General features: G+C 35.5%; 1 pseudogene; it reads left to right on the top strand.

Moving 5' to 3' along the window:
- The window catches only part of LOC127213583 (methionine adenosyltransferase 2 subunit beta-like), a 143,543-nt pseudogene extending 129,329 nt beyond the window's left edge, over nt 1-14,214 (top strand).
- The last annotated feature ends 1,700 nt before the right edge of the window (nt 14,215-15,914 follow it).

Raw genomic sequence — 15,914 nt, 5'->3', positions numbered from 1 at the left:
ATGTACATATGTGGCTCTATGGGAAATTCAGTGTAGTTGTACCGTTGGAGGTAATAAAGGATATTATTTCAAAATAAATCCTATTGCTTTTGTCTGCCAATATTGAAATATAATTGACCAATCACATGTCCATATTTACAGCCTGATGTTTTGGCATGCATATATTGTGAAATAATGAAGAAAATTAAGACAGTTAGCATATTGACAAACACATTGTTACATCCTGCTTTCTATTAATTTGTATGGTCATAACATAATCACTTTTACTATATATATATGGTTTTTTTGATATTTAGAAACTATATCGGCAAAAATTTGTTAACCAGATTTTGAAAATGAAATAGTTAATATGTAAAATATTAATTGTCATGAAGGTATTTCAGAATTAGCATTCTATTACAGTTCATCATTATAAATATCTAGTATTATTCCCAATAATATAGTGCTGAATACATGCTATAATAGATGATGCCAGGGTCATAGAGCAGTTTTAGCAAATGTAAAAGAATAAAAACCATAAAATGTATCTTCAAAGCATATTATGATTAAATTATTACATGTTCATAGTCTATAAGCACTTTAAACTATAATTAATTCACAGAAGACTGGCAAAGTTTAAAACACCTGAAATTAAACCACATTTTCTATATAAAATTAATAATTACAGAAGAAATCTTAGGAAAGAGTTGGGGAAGTAACCAGAAATCATTACATGCACTTGTGTAATTGTGAAAGGTCAAATTTTGTTAATGGAATACATTTAAACTAAATTGAAATGAAAATACATTTCTCCATATCAAAATCAATGCAAAAAGATGTTCTTGGCAAAATTCATGAATGTATATACTAGAAAGCATATCTAAAATCAATCATTGAGGCTATCACATTAAAAAAATACTATGAAAAGAAGAACAAGTTAAAGCCAAACAAATAGAAAAAATTAAACCAATGCAAATATCAGTGAAATTAGAAATAATAATTTAATAAGAATAAAAACAATGTCTGACCTCTGAAAATGTTGATAAAACCGATAAGCTCAAATTGAATGAAAATAAAAGTAATTTATTAATATCATAAAAAGAAAGAGGGCATACTATTATGTTGTAATGGAATACTATGAAAATTCTATGACCAGAAACTTGAAGACTTAGGATCAGTGGATTAATTCCTTGAAAGACATAGCTCACTCAGTCATACATGAAGAGATGAGCAGACTTCTACTAAATCTCTCAATGAAATGAATGAGGAAATGACCATAGGAAACAGAAATAGAAGTTCCAGTTAAGTTCATAGGAGAATGCCACTAAATATTTAGTGGATTGTACAAGCTCTACAGCTCCCTTCAGAAAATCAAGGGGAAGTACTTCCTAACTCCTTGTCACGATTACCCTAAAACCTCAAATAGTGCAAGAAAAACAGACATAAATTAGTTATAAACCTAAATCTTTTAAAAAACATTGAGACGGTCTGGGCATGTAACTCAATAGCTGGATCCTTGAAGGATACATGAAACTCAGGATTCAAATCTCACTTTCATAGGAAATGATCTGAGTAAATTCTGGCAAATAAGATTAAACGTTATATGAAAAGAAGCATGCACTGTGCTGGCTAGAATTATCTAAAAGGCAAGAGCCTCACTTGAGAAAATGCCTCTATAAGATCTGAGTACTAGGTATTTTCTTAATTAGTGGTTGATGTGAAAATACACGACCCTTCCCATTGTGGTTGGTGTCACCCTTGTGCTGGTGGCCCTGGGTTCTATAAGATTAAACTCTGAGCAAGCCCTGGGAGCAAACCTGTAAGCAGAAACACTGCGTGGCCTCAGCATCTACTCCAGCCTCCAGGTTCCAGCCCTGATCTGAGTTCCGATCTGACTTCCTCCAGTTATGGACTATGATGTGGAAATGTGAGCCAAACCGTTCCTTTCCAAGTGGATTTTTGGTCACAGTATTACATTACAGCAATGATAATCCTAACTAAGATATGCACCATGATCAAGTTTAATATTAATTACCCATAAAGGAAGTACTCAAGATTAGAAAAAGAATTAATAGAAATTGTAAAATGAGATCAGTGGACATGGAAGGAATATTGAATAAATAAATTTTATATCCTTGATTCAAACACCCAGTAAAAAGAGTAGAGGCAAATGTCTTCAACAGAATGGAGGATTTAAAAAAAATAGCTGTCAGCTAGCATCAGATACAAAAGTGGGAACAATCAAATATTTCCACTAAGATTATGAATAAGGCAAGGATATTTACACGTGAACTTCATGTCAGCATCATACTGCAAGTTTCAGCTAAATCAGCAAGGCAAAAAGGAAAATCAAATAGGGAAAAACAAAACAAAACGCAAAAAGAATCTTTGTAGGTAACATGATCATCTATATAATAGGATATCCCAATCAATAACGATAACAAAATCCCTAAAACTAGTCAGCATTTTTTAGGATAAAATTCACCTTTTTACTGTGTGCCAACCATAAGAAAGTGTAACTTAAAATACAATAATATTAATATTAGGATCCAAATTATTAAGTATATAAGTAAAATCTAATAAATAATATGTGAAGTGTATAGGAGGGTAACTACAAAACTCAGGTAAAAGAAAAAAATCAGCAGCATAAGAGACAGATTGTCCAAATTCATGGTTAGAAAGACTCGCTGTCACCAAGATATTTCTTTCCAGTTAATCTGCACAGTCAACAGAAGCCTAGCAAAATCTCTTAAATTTACTTTATGAATATCACAAGTTCCAGTTGGAAATGCAAAATCACGACAGATAGTTAAAGAGAATAGAATTGTCTGCAACTGTCTGATATCATGATTACATATATGACTTACATATGAATTGTATAATGTTACAGTAGACAGTATATTATAATAATAAAATAGAAGACAAGGAGGTCATTTGATCAGAATAGAGAACTCAAAGAAGACCCATATAAAGCAAATTGGACTTCCACAAAGAAGCAAAGACAAAGCAAAGAGGAGAAATCCCTTCTGATAAATTTAGGAACTAATGGGCACTCGGTTGCACAAAGAAATTACAAAGATCTTCTTATACCTTCAGATAACTCAGAGCTGATCATGACTTTGAAGTTATGATATAAAAACAGCACAGGCCATAGATGCAAATGAATGAGAAACAGAAATGGCTTTGGGAATAATGATGGCTTTTACAATTCAGAAGACATGATTCATGAAAGAAATAATTACTGGAATAGACTTCATTAAAATTGGAAGTGTCTACTCTATGTTAAACTTTGTCAGGAATAACAGAGAAGGCACAGGATTGTGAGAACGTGTTTGCAGACTATATGTCTGACAAAGGACTGCCATCCCAAATATTCAAAGCAAAAAACAGACACCACTCTAAGAAAACTGAGCCTAGCAGATCAGGTTCTTTTCTAGAAGATGGTGAATTTGGAGGATGTTACTATGTTAGGTGAAATTATCCAGACACAGAAAGATAAATATTCCACGATCTCACTTGCATGATGGGTCAAACAGGTGTATCTGAACTTCTGATACTGACAATTGATATTGTCATCCACAAAGTTCACACTTAAAGAATAAAACTTTTCCTACTAAAAACAAATTTAGGATCCATGGCTACCCCTGGCTGTACCACATGTGGTATCTTGGCATAAGTTTTAGACACACTTGGAAGATATATTCTTACAGAAGATAGAATGATGATTTCTAAGGAGCACAATGTGGGGGAAAATATATGCATTTTGGTAAAAGGTTACAAACTTTCTATCGTGAATCAATTTTGATACTGAGTATACTTAATAACATTATATAAATGAAAGTTGCTGCAAAGGTAGATTTGTAGTATTCAACCCATACATAAAATTAGTGAACACATGAGATGAGAAAAAATTATGTTCCTCACCTCACAATATATGATTGTATAAAATCATCATATTGTACTTCTTCAATATATGGAAATACATTTGTCAATTCTATGTCTGCAAATCTTGAGTTAAAAAAGACTTCACAGGCAAAACTCATGAATAGATTCCTCATCAGAGAGACATACAAATAGCAAATCAACAAGAGAAGCATGTTTAACCGTTGTCATCTTTGAAGAAATGCAAATTAAAAAGAAAGATATTTTCAAAGTGTAGACAGTGGACAACACTAAATGCTGATGAGTGCATGAAGCATAGGAAATGCGCATTTTTGCAATGTCAGTTTGTGATTTGGGTTTTAACTTATGGTTTTGTTTCTATTTATGATGTATGATGTGCAATTATACATCATATATATAATATATATAGGATAATGATTAAGGAAAAAGACTATTAATCTGTAAAAGAGAGAGAGAGGAATTGGGGGAGGCTTGAGGGAAGAAATGGAAGAGGAAAATTATTTCATTACATTATAATTTCAAAAATATACAGAAAATATTTTAAATAAATGACAGATTCATTCTAGAGCCATGGCTAACCCATTTACAATGTAGTCCTTATTTGTTTAAAAGGTGTGTTATCTTCTTGCCTCTGGCACTGGAGTATAGGAAAAAAGGCTTCCTCCATCATATCTGGCTCTAGTGAAGACATTTTGAAGACAGCCTGGCAGTTTCTTACTGGTACCATGTAACCTGTTAAATGTACTCTAGTTTTTATTCAAATAAGTTAGAAATATAAATCAATATAATGTGCACATAAATGGTTTGTAGCAGATTTATTCATGTCTCTTAAATCATTGAAACAACCAAGGTGCCTTCCTTGGGGAAATGATTTGTGGTGTACTCAGAATATTACTTAACCCCCAAAAGAAATGAGTTTTCAAGCCATGGAAAGGAAAGAAACGTGTAAAGTGCACATTGCTAACTAAAAGAATTCAAACGCAAAATCTACATACTGAACAACTCAAACTGTATGACAGTTACGAACTATTGACTGGGGAGAGGAACCAGCCATGGCCAGGGTTAATAGTGAGATAGATTAACAGGTGAAGAACAAAAGTTGTTTAGATGTCCCTGGAATTATACTGTAAGATAGTGAGGTGGTAGATAATGCTCATAATGAGTTTCTCAGAAAGCCTAGCTTATACAACACCAAAAAAAAAAAAAAAACCCAAGCACAAAGCTTAAACTTTAATTGGCAGTGATACATTAATGTGCTTTCCTCGTTGGCAAAGAATGTAACAGTCCAGAGCAGTGTTCTTAGTGTGTGTGGCTGTAATTGATTGGCTGGCTAGTGAGTTACAGTGTGGGCTCTGTTAGGCTTTTCTGTGAACCTCAAGTTGTCCACAAAGACTGCCTTTTGTGCATTTTATCACAACTACACTTTAAAGATACCCATTACAAAAACATGCTGTAGTGATATGTTTTATCACCTTCATTATTATTTAATTATGCAGAGACCATGTCTGTGCACTACTAACTAAGCACACCCTTCCCTGTTGAGAGGAAGTATGTGAATAAGCATTTAATAAAGAAAACACCTATGTGAAAAGTCAGAGGACAGAGTATCTAGGTCATAGAAAAATGCTTTTCATTAGGAAAATTTTTAATTATGGCAAAATTGACAGTCATGGTAATCAGAGAATAGTGATACATAGCTATACATGTTCCTAAAATATAAATACTTCAGAATCAAAGATGTGCTTCCTTTTCTACAAATAATAAAAAAAAATACTTTATATATACAAGGTACATATCAGAAGTAAATAACTTGTTGGAGCTCCAATATAAGAATGTTAAAAATCTAGATTTTGTATTTTTATGTTTCTCAATATTTTTAAATTTTATTTTGCTTCATGGTTTTTATAGTTTAATATTTGTTTGAACAACTTAATATTTTAACCATCTTAATCAGTTATCACCATAAAAACATCATTTTGACCATTGTATCTATAATTGTATGTTATAGATTTATGGTTGGCAACCATCAAGGTATGTGTCCCACTACTGTACCCTTAGGGTAATGGTGTCATCCTAGACACTGTGGTTCATAGATATCACACCAAGGTATGATTATTGGTTGGATCTCCTCTTTGGAAGCTTTCATGATATCTTCTTGTACCGTGATAGTGAGACCATGGGGAGGAGGCTTTCTAGTCAGATCCAGTTTGTGTTCTCTGATTCCCCTGTCTGATCTTTAGCAATAGAGACCTGTATTCAGCTCCTGCAGAAGAAGCAACCAAATGGAATAGCAATAGCCTATGATGTTAGAGTCATACTGCAATAGATTGTACGTCCACACACATACATATATACATGTGCAAATACACACACATATGAGTTTATACATGCTACATGTATAAGTGGGCCTATAATCTATATATTATATATCCAAGATGCACATACAAATATATTTATAATCTTACATTGCATATATTTGATTATAGGGCTCAGAGATGTCTAACTGTATTCCTAATAAAACCGAAGCTACTTTACTACTACTGCTACTAATATTGGTAGGATAATATTATGCCTGGCAGTGGTAAAATAGCAGGGAATAGGAATTTCATAAATCCCTCAGAGAGTATAAGTTCACTTTATCACTGAAAAACAGTTTGAAGAATTAGCAAGCTTTAAAGTTCTATGCTGTTGGGCTATGAAGTACATTTATTAACCACCTGAAAAGTATGTTAAAATGAATCATGTAGCTGGTTTTAAATCACAAGTGTTCATATAAATGATATACATGTAAGTAATTTTTATGAGAGGGGATATAGAAAATGTTAATGTTTTCATTATCAGACTATCAGACTTCTGGTTCATATCTACCTAAAAAATTTGTTGATGATGAAAGCAAATGTCACATAGAGTAGTTACAGAATATGTATGTTTTAAAGAAATGTTTCACAAATATAGATTATTTGCACACAAAAGAGGTGAATTTTATTTTAGCAAATGAGTAGGTGGATGGAGGAAGGTATTAGGATGTTAATGAAATGAGAAAAAGTGGCAATATCCTTTTAATTTATAAAAAGATATTAAGTTCTTGCTGAAGGTCATTAATCCTTCTGACTTTTATTACTTTACAGACATTGTAAATTTAAGACAACAGAATATATCATCTATGGGAAAAATTACATGTACCAACTATGTTAGATATATGTTTTTTAAATCTATATAATTTATTTCCTTAAGTTTATAAATTATATTTAAATTAAAAACAATCTTATTTTACATATCAACCCCAGTTCCCTCCCCTTCTCATCCTCCCATGTCCCCCTCTGATCCCACATCCCATTCTCCATCTATTCCCCAGGGAGGGTGAAGCCTTCCATGAGGGATCATCAAAACCTGTCAAGTCATTTGGGTAGGGCCCAGGCCCTCCCCTGTGTCTCTAGTCAAAGAGAGCATCCCTCCATGGGAAATGGCTTCCTAAAGTCCATCCATGCACTAGGGACACATCCTGGTTACACTGCCAGAGACCCCATAGACTGCCCTAGCTGACACCCACGTTCATGGGGTCTGGTTTGGTCCTATGTTGGCTCCCCAGGTGTCAGACTGGGGTCCAAGAGTTCTTGCTTGCTCAGGTCAGCTCTTTCTGTGTGTTTCCCCAGCATGGTCTTGACCCTTTTTTTCCTTATCCCTCCCTCTCTGCAACTGGATTCCAGGAGTTCAGCTCAGTGCTTAGCTGTGGGTGTCTGCTTCTGCTTCCATCAGCTCATGGATGAAGGCTCTAGGATGGCATATAAGGTAGTCATCAATCTCATTATAGGGAAAGTGTGTTTAAGGTAGCTTCTCCACTATTGCTTAGATTGTTAGGTGGGGTCATCCTTGTAGATCTCTATACATTTCCCTAGTGCCAGATTTCTCTTTAAACCTATAATGGCCCCTTCTATTGATGTGTCTCCATTCTTGCTCTCTTCTATTCATCTTTCTACTCAATCTTCCTGATCCCTCATGTTCTCCTCCCTCTCCTCTTCTCCCCTCCTCTTTCTCCTACCTCCTCCATCCCCCCATGCGCCTAATTTTTTCAGCGACTCTTGTCCCTTTCCCCTTCACTGGGGGACCGTGTATGTCTCTCTATAATTCTCCTTGTTTCCTGGCTTCTCTGGAGGTATGGATTGTGTCTTTATACTGTCTCAATTCTTGGGAAAGTATCTCAAAAAAGAAATAATGAAATTAGTACATCAATGGAATGGATAATTCTCATTTCCTCAGAAATAATCAGGCATACTATAAGCCAGAAAATTTAAATTACTGAAAAAGTAGAACAATTTTAATATCAGACTATAGGGGCACTTAATCATAATATAATGGGTAAAATTGTGCCCAGCCCTGTTAGAATTTGGTCATGCTAGTGTGTTACCCTATGAAATATGACTGATCCCAAACCAGAGCTTATTTAATTTTAAAATAAAGGAAAGAGAGAAAGTCACAATTTATACATAAAAATGTGCATTTCCTTTGTATGTCTCATTCTGGTAAATCTATATCATACATAAGAAACCAAGTTAAGTTCAGACTTATTCCATGTTGAAGTTCACTGCTCTTATAAAGTACTTCTTATCTAATGAGGCAGGGATCCAGTTTGCCTTCTGCTGCTGTGATAAAAACACAGACTAAAACCAACCTGAAAAAGAAAGGATTTATGTTATCAAATACCACAGTAAGCAAGGACCTAGATGTAGGAACTTGAAGCAAAGGCCCCACAAGGAACACTCTTATTGGCTCACTCTCCCTAGCTTTATCAATTTGCTTTCTTATACTACCCAGATCCATCTGCTTAGGGGTAGCACCGTGCAAGTGTTCTTGTAGCTCTTACGCCAATTATTAATCAAGAAAATACCACTAGATATAGCCACAGGCAAATCTGGTGGAGGCAACTTCTCAGTACGTTTCCCATTCCCCAGGTGGCTCTTGTTTGTGTCAAGTTAAGAGAAATTAGGAAGTTCAAGCAGGTGGATGTAGCCAACAAAACAATTTATGCCTTTTATGGGCTTAAAAGTCTAAAGCAACATCTACAAATACCAAATAAATAAGCATGACATTTTATCAACCAGTCTTCCTATATGCGACTCCTTGGCTTAGCAACACGTCGGGTATTTACTGGTCCTGTGAACTCTTACCAGTTCCTCATCAAGTTGAAAGGAAATTGTCTTCCTTGCACCTAACAATAACATGACATGAGCTTGTATTTCTAAGGAGTTATGAAAATCTTGTGTCAAACACTAAAATTTATGTATTCGAAGCAACTTTATTTCTCATGGTAAATGCCAATACTCTTTTAATTCCACTCTGGGTTTTATTGTTTATTCATGTTCTGATTCCACTGTTTATGACAGCTTTTCACACTTGAATAACAGAATGTCATGGCTTACTTCTATTAAAAAAAAAAAATCCCGTTCCCAACTATTGCTTCCAACATTACTTGCTATATTTGTACATTGTCAGTCTTTTCCCATTGGAATGTAATTGTCATGAGTCAAAAGAAAGCATGTCTATTTTGTTGATCGTTAGAACGCTAATATGTTGTATACACTTGACACTGGAAAGGGCTTAGTGTAACACCACAGAAAGGATAAAGCTGGTAGCACATATGTATCTTCTAGAGTTGTGAATGATCAGATCCTGCATTCAGTTGGAGGCAGGGACGATTACTGGCAATATGTCAACAGTTGTACTGTTCAATGTGACCTTTGTTTTTTTTTCTCCATTGCAGCCTGGAACTTGGACATATGAAAGAGGCAGTTCTAGTAAGACATATGGTGAGCATGCAACAGTAGAGGAGGGGACAAGTATTCTCTAGTAGCTTGAGTTATATAGAGTCTAAGCTATAGAGAACAGAAGTTCATTATGGACACATTGTGGGAACTGAAATAATAAGACTAAGTGACGAATGAACTGAAATAATAAGAGTAAGTGATGAATGAAATCTGGCCAAAAAATAATAAATAAATAAATAAATAAATAAATAAATAAATAAATGGACGTGAGGCAGAAGAAATGACCCTGGAGAGGATTATAGTGTAGGCAATGGAGACCAGAGTAAAGTAATGAATCTAACAGGAGATGCTCATATCAGGAAGGAAGGTGGAGCAATGTGTTGTTAAATTTATTGTGACTATGTTAAAATATTCTCTATGTCTGAAACATCAGGGTAAAGATTCTCAACGACTGCTCACTTGTTGTTCCAACTAGAGTAGCTACAAGAGAGTCTGCAAATTATACATTTTCCTCTGCACTGTCAGTTGCTTCATAGTCTATGTCTTAAAGAGATGGAAAGTTCAGTCATTTAACCAGAAACTAAGAATTGAAGACAAACAGTTCACAGAGTACGCACCCATGCCCGCAAATATTATCACCTGAACTAAGATTAGCACAGAGTAGGAACTTCAGACCAAGAGAAAAATGCATTAGAGAACCTTAATGGGAGAACCCAGGTCTTTGCAAACACAGTGCCTCTATGTCTCTCACAGGCATAATAATCCAGCAAAATTCAACTGTATTAATTAAGCCTTCCAGGTAAGGAACTTAATAATCAGTTGTGGAAATTTAATTGTCAAGTCTTTTCTTCATTACTGCCCTCTAATTAAGGACAAGAGGAATGAGACAGTGGAAAGGGAAAAGAAAATAGATGCGGAAAATAAAATCAAATGACAGGACATATAAAAGGCTACCAAGATAACCCTACGTGTGAAATGAAACTATACCATCTGCAACCATGTCACTCCAAGTTAGCAGTGAATTTCCTCTGCTCTTCATTGAACTATGTGTGCCTTATACACCTTTAGTACTTGTTTTAGAATTTGAGTTAATAACATCATGGCAAAGAACATATGAACTTACTCCAGACTGTAAAATAATCAGAACTTTATAAAATAAAAGATGCTTTATATTATTAGATAATGACCCACTTTTCTGGGATTGGAGAAAAGTGGCTCGGAAATTTTGTGAAGACTATACTATGAAAACCTTTAAAAAAAACTTCAATTATGCTTAAATAGGAAGATCAAATATTAGGTGAAATACAAACAAAGCTAAATTGTACCCAAGTGTCTTATGTAATCTACACAATTGTCGTGGGGCAAATGGTTGCTATAGAGACAAAGAGACTGACACACACAACTTAGAAACACAAACACACACACAGAGTAACAGAGGATTCATTAGCTGCACGCCATGAATTAAATCAAAATATTAACCAAGCAGTTACTCTATGACAGGTAACCTTGAGATGTGTGCAAAACGTCTGTCTACAGCTTACTTTATGGTCAGGAGACCTAGTCAAATCCAAAAACTCAAACAAATATAATTAAACAACTCCCAAGCCAAGTAAAAGTAAGGATTCACAAATCCAAAGGGAAACACAACACAAGATTTTATAGTAAAAAAAAAAAATAAAATAAAAAATCTGTCCTGGGAATCTGAGAAACAAATATACATTTATATCCAATAATTCCATGACAATTAATCACGAAGTCAAAGTAAACCATATGTCTAAAACTTCCTTGAATAAGCAGAGAACATGCAAAAGGCAATTCATCCACCATGATTGAAGTCACGAATTTATTATTTTTTGGTATCTAACAAGCTTCATTCTCAATATTGGGACAAATAAGTTTTCTTTCAGAAGATGATAGGATCACAGTCCCCAAAAAAGACATGTAAAAGAGGTGAAAGGTACAGAAAATCAATAGTTATGTAAAATATACAACAGAAAATTAACTAGGGGGATAAAAAGAAGAGGTTCTTTGATACGGGCACCACCATGACTTAGATGTTCCATTCCCCAAAGGTTGAAAAGTGTAAGTTCAGTGACTTACCTGTATGCCTACTAGGATTTCCCTAGATACACGGCTTAAGAGAAGAAAGTTGGGTGACTGAAGAGGATGCTAGAGATCTTTCCTCCTCCTCTTCTCCCTACTCCTCTTCCTCCTCATTGTTGTCGTGAGGAGAATGACATCATCTGCTATGTGCTTCTTCCATGAGTATCCGCGGGTTATCACAGGTCAGAAGCAACAGGATTAACACCCATGAGTCCATAAATCTAGTCTGTGGAATCTCTATAGGGCACATTATGCCTTTCCTCTTTCGAGGCTTAGTTTTCACACTATGGAGATCTAATAGACATTTACAATGAAACTGACAGAAGGAAGTGGACAATTCAGGAAGGCATACGGAGAAATTAAGAGCTGATATACTTGTTAATATTTCATCAGGTCCATTGTTCATTCTTCCTATACTGATCTGTGTCACAGAACCACTGACACCATCTGTTTTGGCAGGTGCAAGCCGGCACAATACAGATGTAGAAATAACCCTTTATTATTCTAAGGTCTTCGATTTAATATCACGTCTGTCCCTTGAACTATGCAAATTTAGCAAAGAGACTTTAAAAGGCGTGTTCAATTTTTTTTCATTAATTCTCCTGCCTCTTTATTCAAGAAATAATGGAGTAAGAATGTTAATGCTTCCATTAGAGGATTATTGTAAGAATTAGAAAGTACTATGCGCGTGTAGTTCTCATCATTGTGGCGGCCTCGTAGTTGGCCATTGTAAATGAGACCTTACATCTCACCATGACTACCCATAATATAATCATCCACATCTAACCTTTAATCGGTTTTAGTGTATGCAGGGTCTGGCTAAGACTTTTGTATATGTTTTTATTTAATCATCGGGTTAGTCATAGAAGTCAGTTTTAATTAGGGTATCTTTTTTTTAAAAAAAAAAAGATATGAAAGCTTAAAATACTAATTTAACTATCTAAAGTCACTAGTATCTCCTAGTCGAGCAGAATTTAAACAAATGATCATTGAGCTCCATAGTCTGTGATTTTCAATCTACTATCAAACTTACCATCAATAAAATGTGGAATCAAATCTGATTCCCTGATGTCCTGATCTTGGAAAAAACCAAACATGTACCCCTTTATTTCTTAGCCTCAGTTTCCAAAATCTTATTCTTGAACCAAATTATTTTACATAGTTACATATGTGTTTTGGACCTAGATTAGGGAAATAAATAATTTTCAAATACTGAGATAATGTGGCATACAAAATGGAAAACATTATTTCTTACCAATTTGGATGTCATGATCATCCTACATATACATAAAACTTAAATAACTCAAGTATGTAAATATTTTGAGCTCTATATACTATATGAAGACGTGGCACCAACATATGTGTAAAGTTTAAAAGGTTAGGCAAAACTTTCATTTGTTCATGAGAGCAAAAGAGTATGGATATTGGGAGCAAACAGAGACCCTGGCAGAGAAGCCAGATGCCCAGATTCCTCTTGCTGCAGTTTCCCTGAAATAGTTCTGGAAGTATTCCTGAAATGCTAGAGGGCATGAACAGGAGGAAGCAAACATCCTTAGCAGGTGGGTTCTAGTTACAGGAGCCACGGGGCTGCTTGGCAGAGCGATTTACAAAGAATTTCAACAAAGTAACTGGCACACCATTGGCTGTGGCTTTTGAAGAGCAAGACCAAAGTTTAAAAAGCAGTTCATCACCTCATTTGTGATGTCCAGGCTCACGTCGTAAATGCAATTGTGCGGTGGAGAGAAGACCAGATGTTGAGAGTCAGCCAAATGCTGCTTCCCAACTGAATGGGAATTTAGCCTCTGGGAATTTAGCAAAGGAGGCAGCAGCGTCGATTAGAACATTTGTCATCTACAGTAGCTCCGATTGTGTGTTTGATGGCACAAATACTCCCTTACACAGAAGAAGATACACCAAGTCCCCTGAATCTTTATGGTAAAACAAAATTAGAGACAGAAAAGGCAGTCCTGGAGAATAATTTAGGGACTGCTGTTTTGGGAATTCCAGTTCTGAATGGGGATGTTGAAAAGCTTTGAAGAAAGCGCGATGATGGCCAAGTTCGACAAGACGCAGTTCAGCATCCAGTCAGCAAACATGGACCACTGGCAACGCAGGTTCCCCACCCATGTGAAGGATGGAGCCAGTGTGTGCCGGGGGCTGGCAGAGAAGAGGATGCTGGGTCCACCCATTAAGGGGACCTTTCACTGGTCTGGCGATGAGCAGACGACCAAGGATTAAATGGCACGTGCAATTGCAGATGCCTTCAACCTGCCAAGCAGTCACTTAAGACCTATTACCCACAGCCTTGTCATGGGAGCACAACGCCCCAAAGCTGCTCAGCTTGACTGCTCCAAATTGGAGACTCTGGGTGGGCATTGGCCAGCAGACAACATCCCGGATTAGAATCAAAAAATCTCTCTGGCCTTTCCTCATCGACAAGAGATGGAGACAGACCGTTGTTCATTAGTTTACGTGTTGTGTATTTTGAAAAGTGTAGTATGTGGCACTTTTTCAAGAATAAAGAAAATAGTTTTGTATGAGTACTCCTTAATTGTGACTCATGATCTTTCGCACTATGGGAACGTCGGACAGACTGGGGGCAGCCATGTCTTGTTTGCATCTTGACTTTCTGCTAATCGTTATGTTCTGGCTTACCTTGCCGTTCAAGTAATATAAATTATGATTCTTAAAGTCCTAGTGCTAGGATGAAATACACTGTTAGACCTTAGATGAAATGCAGTGTCCATTCCTATAACTTCATTTTTGTTTGTTGTTTTGTTTTGTGTTGACTCTTATATTTTGATAGCTTCAGCATGTGTAGAACCCTATAAAAACTACTTGCTTTGCTTGAGCCCAGATCAAAAATGCTTGAAAAAAAAAGGGTAACTTTCTTTTTGCAACTTTGAGTGTGGTTTTTACGCTTGATTCTTTAATGTGTTTTGTATATCAGAACTTGTTAGCCTAACACCTCACCTTCATAGCACCGTGTGGCACACACTTGAGAGAGAGTGTGTGTGTGTGTGTGTGTGTGTGTGTGTGTGTGTATTTTTTAAAATATATATTTATCTCTTTCACTCTCTCACCAAGTGATATTAGATATATGTGGTTATAATGAGCCTTGTATGTCTTTTGATCACTTATGAGTAACAATGAATAGTGCTGGTATGTAAAAAAAGAGTATAAATGTTATTTGAATATCCATACAGTAATAATGTGTTAATTATACACATCTAAACATTCAAAATAGAAAAAGATGTTTAATATGTGTGTATGTAATTATACTTACACACATGTAATTATATATAACATGTCTCAGATATTAGTTACATAAAAGATGATGAGAATGGGTTATAAAGATGGTCATGAAATTTAACACAAGATAGATACAACACATTTTATAATGTATTTTGAAACTTCTGTTTTTGAAAGTGTTGGGGTGAGTATGATCCTGATACATATTTTCTTTCTCTACAAAAGTAATTAATAGTAACTTTGGAATTAAAATATTCAGAGCATGCCATCAAAAAGAAAGGACTTTGTATATCAAGTTTTGGAACTAAATCTTAAGTCACTACCATACCGAAATTCAACATGGAAAAGTTGGCCTAATTAATCACATTTTCATTATTATTTTAATGCACTTTTGCTCCCTAAAAACGAGTCTGCCAAGGAAGAAATCCCCACTAATATGATAATGTTACAATTGTTATGGGAGTGACCAATTGCTCCTTGATGGGACTGGAGGTCCACTTGATACAAATCTGGTCAAATACCCTTGACGATGATGTTTTATGCTCTGGAGGGGAACCTACTACTGATATGTAATTAAACTGATATACCATGGAACTGCCTTCTCAATGCCTATACTTGTGTCAACAGAAGGCTGTTGTCAACTATCATCAGATGTGCTTTTATTTGTAGTCAGTGGATGTGAATGAAGAGAGCCAGAGCTGCACAGATGTGAAGAATAAAGGACAAATTTGCATCTCAGCAGTAAAGAGGGCAGTTGTACCATCTCGTTGAGCCTGAGAAAACAAGTGGAAGAGGGATGAAAACTATATTAGTCAGAAGATAGGAAAAAAAGTTGAGAAATAGCATCTTCTAAGCATGGCATGGTCATGGAAATTAGAATTCACCAAATATGCATTTACTGGTACCAGGCATATA

Source organism: Phodopus roborovskii, unplaced genomic scaffold, assembly GCF_943737965.1.
Source record: "Phodopus roborovskii unplaced genomic scaffold, PHOROB, whole genome shotgun sequence".
In the NCBI taxonomy this organism is placed as follows: domain Eukaryota; kingdom Metazoa; phylum Chordata; class Mammalia; order Rodentia; family Cricetidae; genus Phodopus; species Phodopus roborovskii.
The sequence above is the reverse complement of the archived record's forward strand: the minus strand, read 5'-3'. Positions and strand labels throughout refer to the sequence as shown.